General features: G+C 35.7%; 2 non-coding genes across 2 annotated transcripts; both read left to right on the top strand.

The window, feature by feature from the left end:
- Positions 1–11,379: 11,379 nt before the first annotated feature.
- LOC127144334 (small nucleolar RNA Z159/U59) lies at positions 11,380–11,466 on the top strand. The gene has a single exon (XR_007815988.1). It is a non-coding gene; the product is annotated as a small nucleolar RNA Z159/U59 (small nucleolar RNA).
- Positions 11,467–11,651: 185 nt separating this feature from the next.
- LOC127144335 (small nucleolar RNA Z159/U59) lies at positions 11,652–11,735 on the top strand. Its single transcript, XR_007815989.1, has one exon. It is a non-coding gene; the product is annotated as a small nucleolar RNA Z159/U59 (small nucleolar RNA).
- The last annotated feature ends 1,243 nt before the right edge of the window (positions 11,736–12,978 follow it).

Genomic DNA, 12,978 nt, shown 5'->3' with positions numbered 1-12,978 from the left:
GTACTTTTTGCTTGAAAATTTTAAATTTACCAATCACCTTGTCCTCTGGAATGGTATCATCATTTCACTCATCTCTAGTGAATCGAGTCTCAATACCACTTAGGTAACGCAAACAAAAGGTGCTCGATCCATTCATCACATATGCTTCTTCAATGGACCCCTCGGGACGTGCTTTGTTCTAGACATACTATTTCAAAGTACTTAGACTTCTTTCAATGAGATATATCCAATTGTAAGAAATTGGACCAGTAACTTTGGTTTCATATGGTAAGTGAACGACAAGGTGTACCATAACATTGAAAAAGGCAGATGGAAATATTCTTTCCAACTTATAAAGTATGATTATGATATCTACTTGCAACCTGTTCAACTCACTTACTCTTATGGTTCTGGCGCACAAATTACAGAAAAAGCTACATAGTTTGGTAATAGCAGTGTACACGTATTTTGGTAAGAATGCTCGAATACCAATAGGTAGCAGTAGATGTAATAAAACATGATAATCGTGTATTTTGAAACTTGATATTTTCCCCTCTTTTTCATTCACACATCGTGATATATTAAAAACAAATCCATCAAGAAACTTAACTGATTTCAGGAACTTGCAAAACTCAACTCGCTTGCTACTAGTCAACGTGTAGCTCGTGTGTGGCTTGACCAATCAATTACCAACTTCTATAAGGTGTAAATCCTTTCTTATCTTCAGATCCTATAGGTCCAACTGACCATTCGTGGTATCCCTAGTTTTTCCTTCGATATTCAACACTGTATCAACCAAATTGTTGCAAACATTCTTTTCAATATTCATTACGTTAAGTTTGTGACGTAACAATAGTCTCGACTAGTAAGGAAGTTTGAAAAAAATACTTATCTTTGTCCAATCAAGAGCTCTCTTTCTTTTCTTATCCTTTATTGAAGGATGTTTACTCATAACTGAAAACTCCAATTGATCTAGCTGTTCTAAGATTTCTTGCCTATTCATCACCATTAGAGGAGGCCTACGATCTATCTTTTCATCGTGTAGCCTACGCTCTACCTTTCCATCGTGTAGCCTACTTCTACACTGCACGTGGTTCTCTGAAAGATAATGTCAATGTCCCATGAAAGATATTCTACCCCATACCCTCGAACGATGATCTACCACCCATGCATATGGGACATGCCTAATACCACTTTGTACTCCACCCTGATAAGTCATCATACTCAGGAAGTCATTAATCATCCGCAACAAGGTTGCATGTAGCTGAAAGAACTGACCAGTAAGAGAGTCATACGTACGCACCCCAAAATTTCATAACTCTTTCAGTTACTCAATCAATGGTTGGAGATACACATCGATTTCCCTACCAAGAGATTTAGAATCGGGTATAAGCAATGATATAAAGAAATTTGTCTCTATCGTGCATTTCCATGGTGGCAAATTGTAAGGAAGTAACACAACAAGCCACATACTATATGAGGTACTCATATGACCAAGTTGATTAAACCCATTTGAAGCTAACCCCAAACATACATTCCGTGGATTAGAAGCAAAATCAGAAAATTCACAACCAAAGTGCTTCCATCCTTCTGCACAGTTGGATGTCTCAACACATCATCTGTTTCTACACGTTTATCCCCATGTCATCTCATGTCAATGGACCCTTTCTGCGAGATAAACAAGCATTATAATCTCGGTACCAAAGGAAAGCGACGCATTACTTTATATGAAAAAATTTTCTATCTGTTATGATTAACCTTATACCGAGTCTCGCCACATGTCGGATAATGTTACAAATCGACAAACTCTTTCCAATACAATACATAGTCGTACTTACACACATGAATAGTCTTTTATCCCAAGCCTAAGTCACGAAGTTTTTGTTTGGCTTCATAAAATGAACTAGAGAGAGTACTACTACACATTGGAAATGTTGCTCTTAAGAGTTCTAACAACATGTCAAAGGACTTGTTACTCCAACCGTTTAAAACTTTGACGTGCATCAACTTAACCAAAAAATTCAAGAAGAAAAGTTCAGAACAATTGGGGTAGAACTTATTACGTGCTTCATTCAATAAGTCATAAAATATGTTTGTTGTATCTTGTTCTATATCTATCCTAATATTCCTTGGTATTTCATCCTCCAAATGACTTTCCTATGTTTCCTATTCCTATTCAATCGGGGCTTGTAAATGATTCAACATATCAAACATATCATCTTCTTCATGAAATTGCTACTACCAGTTCCTTCATAAAAAAGGTTACTACTAGTTCCTTCATCAAGTTTTTTGTACTTCTAAAGCTAACTGACTCTCTATGATACACTCATTCTGTGTAGTAAGGGGATATTCCAATAGTAAGTAGATGTCGTTCCATACCCTCTAATGAGTTTCAATTTGAATTCATACATCTCTTGCATGGGCACCTTATTCGTCTGTAGGCATCAACGTGAAACTTGAAAGCTTCTAAAAATTGGGTCACTCCCTCTCTATACTCAATGAAAAACTTATTCTTAAGTTTCATCCAACCCTTGTCCATCGTTAAAGCCCTTAACACATAAATAGGTTTGATTAGAAGTATATTCCTCCTCTCACATCTTAAACTTAATCCCATGAATAAACAATCTCCAAATTTTTTTACTAAAATTAACTTCAAACTCCAGAGGCTACCATAAGTGCAGGATAGCCACCATAACCTAATTAACCACAAACAACTTCATTCTTCGCATACTATCCACTCCTTCCAACAACGCTACCTTAGAAGCTACATTACTACTACATCTTCAAACTCTAAAAAATACAAATAAATTCAAAACTAAAAAGGCTACCATAATTGCAGGATAACCGTCTCAAATCTGCAACAAAGTTATTCTAAACTACTAAGAAATAAACAACTAAAATTGAGCTAAAGCCTACCAAAACTACAAGATCGTCAAAACGATTCTCAACACAAATTACAGAATTTTTAAAACAATAATAGCCCTCGTCCCCCCTCTCAAATATTCAATTAAATCCTCTTCCTCCTCAAATTTTCAAATTTTTAACTCAAATTTTAAATTTCCCAACCCATTTTCTCAAATAACCCCCCTTCAAATTTTCAACCCACATTCCAAAATTTTAATTCAAAAACTAAAATCAAATAATACCCTAAAACTAATTCAAAAACTAACTTAAAAAAAAAAAAAAACAAAACTATAAGCATAAACTAACTAACTTAAACTTAACATAAACTAACTTCAAAACTTTACAAGAAATGGTTTGAAACATACCAAAATGGAAAGACTGCCAGGGCGACGACGAGGGCAAGTCACAGCGGGCGGTGAAGTCATTTTCTTCTCCTTCTTCTCCTCTCCTTCTCTTCAAATTTCAGTTCTGTCTTTCGCAGAACTGAAACAAAATATATAAGGGAACTCTTGACACACCACGAAGACATCAGAAGTTCCTCCCTATTCTCGATGTCATTATCGATTAGTCGGGAATAGTTTGAAACATTCCCTTCGAATCACTAATGGCATCGAGAACAGGTATAGTCATTCCCGACGTCATGCATGTGGCATCGGGAATCTTGCTCAAACGTAATTAATGTTTGAGTTTTTCTTGACACCCCATACAAGCCATCGGGCACTATGTTACCTATTTCTGATGCCAGACGAGAACCGTCGGGAATAGGTGTCTCCATTCTCGATGCTATTCATGGGATGTTGGAAAATATTATATATTTATTTTAATTGTGAACTATTCTCGATGTCTTAGACCCAGACATCAAGAATGGCTTCTTGTTTTCCGATGCCCTTTATGAGACGTCAGGAAAAGATAATGTTAAATCATTGGTTTCACCATGTTCCGACGTATGAAAAACAACATCAGAAATAGCCATCTGTCTCGACGTTCTTTCTTCAAACGTTGTTATGCGAGTAGATAGTGGCAATTACCAAAATGATGGGCTGAGGAGGCACGGTAGGCAGATCAAGACTACAAGTTCAACGTTGGATGTCCTTCGTTATTAGGGCAGAGATAAAACAAAACATTTGAAAGGTTAGACAAAAACGCCTAGTGAATGGGATCTTTTATCAAACAACTTAAATAAATCAAGTTTGGTTTATTTTAACATAACCAATTGCCAAGTCAAGCATTATAGAAAAAGTAAATAAATTTTCACAATATTTAGCACACATATGCCTCTCGCATATTTATTCTTCATATTCAATTACGTCTTTGTACCCTCTCCTTAGCTCAATCATTTACCACATGCACTCTTTTGCTAGATTATGGTCGAACGATTAAATATCAACGCATTTGACAAATACCATCAATTCCCTCATGCATAAAGTGTCTTTCAATGCCAGATCGCACAATAAGCAAAAGACATCTCATACCAGATCATACAGCAAGTATGATGTCATCCTATTCAAGATCACACAACATCAATAGAGCATTTTATTCTAAATCACACAACATCAATAGAGCATTTTATTCTAGATCACACAGCAAGAATAGAGCATCTTATCCTAGATTACACAGCATGGATAAGGCATTACATCGCATAGAGTACAAAGATATTCTCATTTTAGCTTTTTAATATCTTACAAGCATTTTTATTTTTCGGAATAATACTAACCTCATCAATAATGTACATCACAAGTCACATGTTACAACATATTTACCATATAAGGTCAAGAGGAATTGGTTTTCAAACCTATCTTTCTCTTAGAAGTTCACATAACTGCATGACTAACTTACTACCTCATTTGAGATTTTCTATTCATTCATGTACATATTTTGAAAATTTGACGACAAGAGGAAATTCACATCATCATGTTTTCCATAGAAATAGGGTTAAAAATTCAAATATCTATTAGAAATTCTTTTCCCTTTTAGAAACATTTGTAAGGAGAACCCACTACAAAAAATCGAAAAAAGTGATGTTGTAAGAACATTTTTGCGATGCCGTGAAGAACACATCGAAAGTAGGAAGTTATTGCAACGTCGCACAAATAACGTCGGCAGAGGGTGCGGCTTCCACGATGTTGAGCGAGAAGAAGTCGCGAAAATGTTTAATCTAAATAATAATAATATAGACTTTTTCACGATGTCATGCACATACGCGTCGCCGTTTTCCTCCTAACTGCCAGCATTGCATGCAATGCATCGTAAGAGGTCGACCTTTTACCGACGTTGCTTTGATCGCGTCTACAAAGGTTGAACATTTAAAAATTTCTGACAACTATAGCACGATGTTGGGTTACATGGTGTCGTGAGAAGTCAAACCTCTATCGACATGTGGTAGTTAGTGTCACGAGATGTGTGACGTTTTGACTGCTTTTGATAAAATTCTCATGACACCATAAGTGACTTCATTGTCAGTTCGTTACGAACCCACGACACCGTAAGTGACGACATCACGAGTTAATGGATCTTTTAATGTTTTTTAGCTACGTCGAGAGATCCCCTCTCAATTTAGTTCTGCACTCATAGAACACACAGATGCCCGCAAAGAAGAAAACAGAAAAGAGAGAAGAGAAAGAAAGAAAAAAGAGGAGAGGATCGCTGCTGTCACTGTCGTCGCCGTCTGTCGTTCGTTGTTCTGCGTCCGTTGTCGTCACCGATTGCCACCCACCATTCTCGTCTCGTCATCTATTTGGTTTGTCTCTACTGGTAAAAACAGTGCATTTTATTCTTTTTTTTGTGTATATTAAGGAAAAATGTATATTGTATAAATATTATATGTGTATGTTAGGGAATAATGTATATTGTAGAATGTATAAAATTTAGTAGATTGAATAAGTAAATATCTTTGTAATTTAAATTGTAAATTGAAATTGTTAGAGTTTTTTAGTTATAATGTATATTTAATTGTTTAAGAACCAAATTCTACATGTGAATGAAATTTTACCAATTGTAATATGTTAGGGAATGATTATTATTAAAATTGTGATATTGATGAAATTTTTAAATGTATGTTATTGATTAAATTGAAGAATTTGAAACTTTTTATTGATGTGATGTGATTATCCTGCAATTATGGTAGTCTGTATTTTATTATTTTTGAATACAAGTTGTTTGTTAGAAGTAGGGGTACGTTTATTTAGTTAGAATTATGGTTGCCCTCAGTACAAGATGATTGTACGTATTTATGTTCTAGGTGTTTAACGATGGACAAGAGTTGGATGAACATTAGAAATAAGTTATTAATTGAGTATAGAGAGGGAGTTTTCAAATTCTTAGACGTTGTGAAGTATCACATCGATGACTACGAACGGATAAGGTGTTCATACAAGAGATGTATGAATTCTAATTGGGACTCATTAGAGGGTGTGGAGAGACATTTATTAACCATTGAAATGTGCCCCTCCTATACAGGATTGGTGTATCATGGAGAGCCAGTGAACTTGTATAGAGGTATAGAAAGATTTGATGGAGGAACTAATTGTGACCCTTTTTATGAAGGAACTAGTAGTGACCTCTTCCATATTGAAGGAACCACTAGTAATCTATTTTCTAAAGATAATTAAATGTTGGAAATATTGCATGATTTACGAGGTCCAATCGAACATGAAGAAGAAACAGTGGAGGAGAAAAGGTCTGGAGAATGACATGTCATTCAATAATGGTGTAGAAGAGATGACAACGAATATATTTGAGAAGTTATTAAACCAAGCTTGTCATGAGCTATACCCTGACTGTTCGAAATTTTCATCCCTTAACTTTTTTGTCACACTGATGCACGTCAAGGTTCTTAATGATTGGAGTACCAAGTCGTTCGACGTGTTACTTTTACGTATATACATATACTCAATCCTAATTCATGTGTACTTTTCTTTTACAACAATGGTTCGTGCTAGATTTCACTGATCCAACATTTACTCGGTTTGTTGAGCATTAAATGCTCACCGTGTGGAAGAAGTTCAGGGGACAGAACCACCGTCATTTCAAGAAGTTCAATGATCCTGAACAGGCTCGTGTCAATCCACCCCTAGATTGAGCAATCGGGAGCAAGATTGGCACTTCCTTTGTGACCACTACCACACTCGATAATTTCAGATGATTTAGTACTTTTAATGTTCTCAAGTGGCACTTCATTTATTTTTTTATGTAACATTTTGATTGTTTGCATGTAGAAGCAATCGTCGATGATATGACTGCTAAAGCAAAGTAGCCCTACAACCACAACAGCAGTGCCAAGTCGCTTCTACAACGACAACACAAGCTCACTGAACAACGGGATCATCTGATTGATCATGTGAAGTTATTGAAGAAAACACATGCTCGAGATGGTTTGTTTGTTTCGCAAGCGACTGCGGATGCGCATGTAAGTTTATAAGCTGTCATTTGTCTTATTTCACACAATAATTGATTTACACATTTTACTTAATTAACAAAAATTTTATTTGCAGAATAAAATGTTGAAACTCCAGTTCCAGCCTACCTCAGAGGGTTCTCAACCACTCTCTAGGGACGAGATATGTGAGACCGTTTTGGGTAGACAATCGGGCTACTCAAAATGTCTGGGTTGGGCCCTAAGCCAAAGTCTCGACACGCTGCTTGCAGTTCTTCATCTACATATGTCAAGCGAGAGCTGGCCCACATCAAAAAGGTTAATGAGGAGTTAAAAACTCATCTTGAGGTTGTAGAAGAAGAGAGTAACAGGAAGCACGAAGAAAGTATTCACTTGATAGAAGTACAGACTCGGCAGATGGAAGAAATGAGGAAAATGATTAAAGACCTCTCCCGGTCTTTGAGAGAACCTTGATTTCGTTGAGGTACGTAATTTTCGAATTTTATGTTCTTTAATTTCATATTATTAGTGATATATATTTAAACTTAATTTTGTGTCATTGTAGGTTCGAAGGCGTAAGGAACTTTCATGGGACACCGGCGTAGATTATGTGTTTAGTTTTCTATTTCTAGTTTATGTTTTTCATTTTCATTATGTATGTAATTTATGAACTACAAACATCTATTTTTGAATTATTTTTAATATAAATTATTTCATTTGGTATTTCATTATATTTACGTTTATTGTTTTTAGTATTTGAATGAATTTCAATCGAATTCAATTTCACTTTGAAAACAAAAAAATTAAATTAAATAAAAGAAAATTAAAAAATATATATATTATAACAAGGATTCTGCAACAGACATTATGCGTTGCAATTGGTCGTTCTGACGAAGCGACGTCATCAGAAGGTCAACCAACGCCGCGTCGATGATTCATGTACGCCAACGTACTTCGTCTATAGTTTCCTAATGCCAACGTGTTGACAATGTCAACAAACACTTCGTCGATAGTAACCCTTTGTCGATGTCGGCCAGTTAGTGTGTCGGGAGAAACTCTAACGATGCTTTTCTCATGACGTTCGTGCCAACGTTCGTTTCTACATCGACATAGCCTCTCCCAATGTGTTCCTAGCTTCTATTGACGCGTCTCTACGTCGGCATACCCTCTTCTTCTTATAGTGACCACTCACAGTTAGAGTCAACTAGCTTCTTAGCCTAGCTTCCTCGGTCAAGAGCCTCCTTTACACTTCTTGGAATCCTTACCAGAAATGAGTTCGTTCGTCTTGAATCCTTAGATACACCCCTAATTTTTACTTAGCAAATTCAGAGTAAAAAGAAACTTCAAAATGACCTGAATTCCTCTATTTATACTCTTCCAAATGACCTGAATTCCTCTATTTATAGATCTCTCTAGTGAGTTTTCCCATGCTGGAATGATTTCTTTTGTTGGCGGCAAGAAGTGGTTCAAACTTAAAACACCATGTGTCTCTATTAACACTTATTCTAAACTCGGATTAGGTAGTAAGTTCTAATCAATCATCGACCTATTGACAACTCTGTCACATTACTATTTCTAAATGAAGTGGCTCAACTTGCCCAGTTGTTCTACTGTGTAATTTTCTTCGCGTAGAGACCTTTCATCACGTAATCCCTTTGCGAAATGCATTCTTCCACCAGTATTCCCTTCGCACAATATCCTTACCACAAGATCTTCATCGTGTTGGCGATACGCGATCAAGGACTAACAACTACTATCTCTTTATTGGAATTATGTCCCCGAAATTCAAAAATCAGATGAAAACGTTTGAGGTTACTTAGCTCTTATCAGTCCTTCATTCTCCCAAGTGGCTTCCTCAATGCCATGATTGTTCCTTAGAATCTTGACCATAGGAATCACCTTCGTCCTTAGTACTTACTCTTTTCTGTCTAGGAGGCGTAAAGGTCTCTCTTCATAAGTCATGTTTTCTTGTACTTCTAGGGGTTGATCTTGGAAAAAATGTGATAAGTCTAGCATAACTTCCTCAACAAGGAAACACGTTATAGATTCTAGACAGTTCTGCGAGCAACATTAACTTATAAGCTACTGGCCCCACGCGTCCTAGAATCTCATAGGGTCTTGTGTATCATGGCTTTAGTTTCCCTTTTCTCCCAAATCTAATCACTCCTTTCCTTGGTGATAGTTTCAAGAAAACTTTGTCTTCTACCTCAAATTCTAGTACTCTGCGACGATTGTCTTGCAACTTTTTTGCCTATTGTGAACGGTCTTCAAACTATCCTCGATTATTTTTATCTTCTCTGTCGTCACCTGGACTAACTTTGGCTCATATAATTTTCTCTAGCCGACTTTCTCCTAGCAAACTAACATTCTGCAACACCTCCCATATAATGCCTTAAAGGGAGCCATTCCAATGCTAGAATGATAATTGTTGTTAAAGGCAAATTCAATTAAAGGAAAACGCTCGTCTCAACTTCCTTTGAATTGTAGAATGCAGGTTTTCAATATGTCTTTCAGTGTTCGAATGGTTCTTTCAAATTGACCATCCTTTTGTGGGTGGAACGCAATACTGAAACATAACTTAGTTTCCAACGTGTCTTACAATTTTGGCAAAAACTAGGAACTAAATCAAGAATCTCGTTCCGACACTATAAACATTGGAGTCCTGTATTGGCTTACAATTTTGTCAATATATAACGTAGCCAATTTGTCCAACGGAAGGGATTGTTTAATAAGGATGACACGTGTTGTCTTAATGAATCGATCCACAACTACCCAAATCCCATTGTAGCCACTTGGCATTCTAGGCAATCCAAACAAGAAATTCGTAGTTATGTGTTCCCATTTTCCTTCAGGACTCGACAAAGACATAGCAACTCACTAGTCTTTTGTAGCTAAGGTTTGACTTTTGTTGATAAATTATGCATTTGGTTACGAACTTGGCTATCTCTCACATCATGCTTGACCACCAATAATACGCTTTCAAAGTCTTGTACATCTTAGTACTCCCAGGGTGCAATAGATAGGCCGAACTATGGGCTTCCTTTAAGATGCTATCCTTCCATGCCTGGATGCATAGTCCTTGTCTTTTATCAACGCGTCATCCTTTCTGAATGTGTATTCTGTTCGTTTCTCACATCTCATTTCCTCAGCTAACTTTCTCAACTGTGGATCTTTAGACTGCAATCTAACAATTTCTTCTTCAAGTGTGGGCTTTACTTAGAAGCGTGCCATCAAGTTTCAAGATGTTCCGACATTTAGAACCATACTAATTCAGCTCGGGGCTAAGGTTATCCTGAGATTTATGTAATATAATCTCAGGCTAAGATTGTTCCGAGATGTCCTCGAGTTTAAAATCAGAAGTAATTATGTCATTGATCCGGGCCAAAGTTGTCCCTAGACTCGAGCTAAAGAACAAAAGCATTTATGTAATATAATCTCGGGCTAAGGTTGCCCCGAGATGTCCCCAAGATTAAAAACAAAAGCAGAAATGGAAACTAAAAACTAAGATCTATACACTTTTTAGTCATTGTTAGGAAAAAATATTAGTCATAAATTAAAGAAGATGACCAACATAGAAGTTCCTCCATAAAATAAAATAAAAAAAAAACAGAATTTTTAAAAATATAACAAACCAATAAAATATTTAGCCGTTACAAAACGATTTCAAATATTCCAGATTTAAATAACAATATGGAAGATCGTGTACATAATAGTCAAATTTAAACAAATATTCGTTTTTTGTATGGCTAAAAAATTTGGGCCAACGGCGAGAGCGAGGCTCATTAAGAGCCCGCTGGATAATGGTGGGCTTGCTTGCTTCCAATAAACCCCAATTCGGGCGCTAGGGTTTTTGCGGCTCCACAATATTACTTTACTACTTTGCCTCTATAAATTCCCCTTGGATCTTCCACTTCAAAGCCATAGGTCTCAGATCTGTGGCTTTTCCCTCCGTGGTACTTATTTCATAGTTGGAGACTTAATCTGATTTGCAACTGTTTTAAATTCATCTTTTCGTTTATTGTAATCGAAGAATGTGGTTTCTGTTGTCTTCAATTTCTCGTTGTTATTCAGTTTGACGATGAGTTTTGGGTTTGAATTTGTATTCTTCCGTTTTTTGTTATTCTGCCTCTAAGGATGATTAAAAGAATTTAACTTTCGTTCTTCCGAGATTCTCCATGCGGAAACAATTTGGAGACCTGAACTGAAGAGGCTGTAACTGCACTTCTTTTTCCTGTCTTGATTTTGATAACTTTTAGTTGCCTTGCCTTTTTTTTTAATTTTTTTTCAATGTCACTGTTAGGTATATGATTTTCTCTTTCAATCTTATTTGTTTAACTTACAAAGATCTCTCTCCTGTTCTTTGTTCTTTTTTTAATATGTTTAAATCTACTAGACGGACCCTGATGATGATGAACATAAAACTTTCGTTCTCCTGAGGCTATGAATGCTGATAATCATTGGAGACCTGAACTGAAGGGTTAAGATTGTTTTCGTGTTCTCTCGTGAAGAATGTTCAAAATTTTCATATATTTTTCTTCAATGTCTGGCTATTCACAACTTCAATTGAATCATACTTTTCCACAATTGTGAGGGATTTATCACTTTTCCACGGACACATTATCTTGGGTATTTAGACATGTTAAAGGTGTATTGCTTTTGATTTTGTTTTTGTTTTTGTTTATACCTTGATTGAATTGAGTTGATTGTTTAAATAAGGATAGGAAGTGTATATTTGTCTTTACTCATGACATAGCTATATGAATATCAAGTCCTCATGACATAGCTCAGTAATCATGTCGTTTTCATTATCTCAAGTCCTCGAAGAAGTTGATATATTTCTACCAGATGTGCTTCTTGGAATTTAGGTGACGATACTCCCTAGGAATAGAAATGAATTTGGAAGTGACTTTCAATTGCAACAATAATCGTAAATTCACAGAGCTAAAGATTTAATGTCATCAAACAAGCCCTTGGTGATTGATCAAGCTAAAAATTACTTCTAAATTCTCACTAGACCAAACATAAACTCAATTCAAACTAGGGATTGAGAAGTCCAAATGTATTTTACCCATTCTGATATCTATTTTTATAGAATTTTATTGATCGATCTTTATAGATTTTTTAGTCTAAATTTTATGATCTGCTACAAGCATGCAATATTTACGCAATGCTTAGCATATTATATCACACTTCCACTCTCAAATCCATTCATATGTAGAAATTTTTATTGTTTATTTTAGCTTTGTCAATGGCAATTTTGTCATTCATTAATCAGATGTTAAGGTTTTTATGTTATTTATTTAATAATGAAGTTACAAAACCAATTATTCTCATTAATGTAAAATAATAACCTATTCAGATTCCAACTCAGATCAAAACATATACATCGTTGGATTCATAAATCAAATAATCTTAAAAATAACATAAAGCAATTAGGTGTAGAAATGTTCGGAATTACGGAAGGATGTGTTCTTTTTCAAGTTTACGAGGTACTCTTATTTCCTAATTTATATCTCTTTCATGAGAAAGGTAGGTGGGGAAGGGTGACATTATAACAAATTTGAAGGTGTCTGAAGGGGATGTCAAGAGTGGAGAGTGTTGTGAAGAAATTGAAAATGAAGTTCTATCATATACATCAAGTTCCATTGTTTATTCTTATTTGAGATGAGAAATATAGCGTGATTCTAATTCACCCCTAGCCAATTAACTATAAATTAATTTAG

This window comes from Cucumis melo, chromosome 1 (assembly GCF_025177605.1).
Source record: "Cucumis melo cultivar AY chromosome 1, USDA_Cmelo_AY_1.0, whole genome shotgun sequence".
Classification (NCBI taxonomy): domain Eukaryota; kingdom Viridiplantae; phylum Streptophyta; class Magnoliopsida; order Cucurbitales; family Cucurbitaceae; genus Cucumis; species Cucumis melo.
This window is presented reverse-complemented; position numbering and strand designations above follow the sequence as displayed.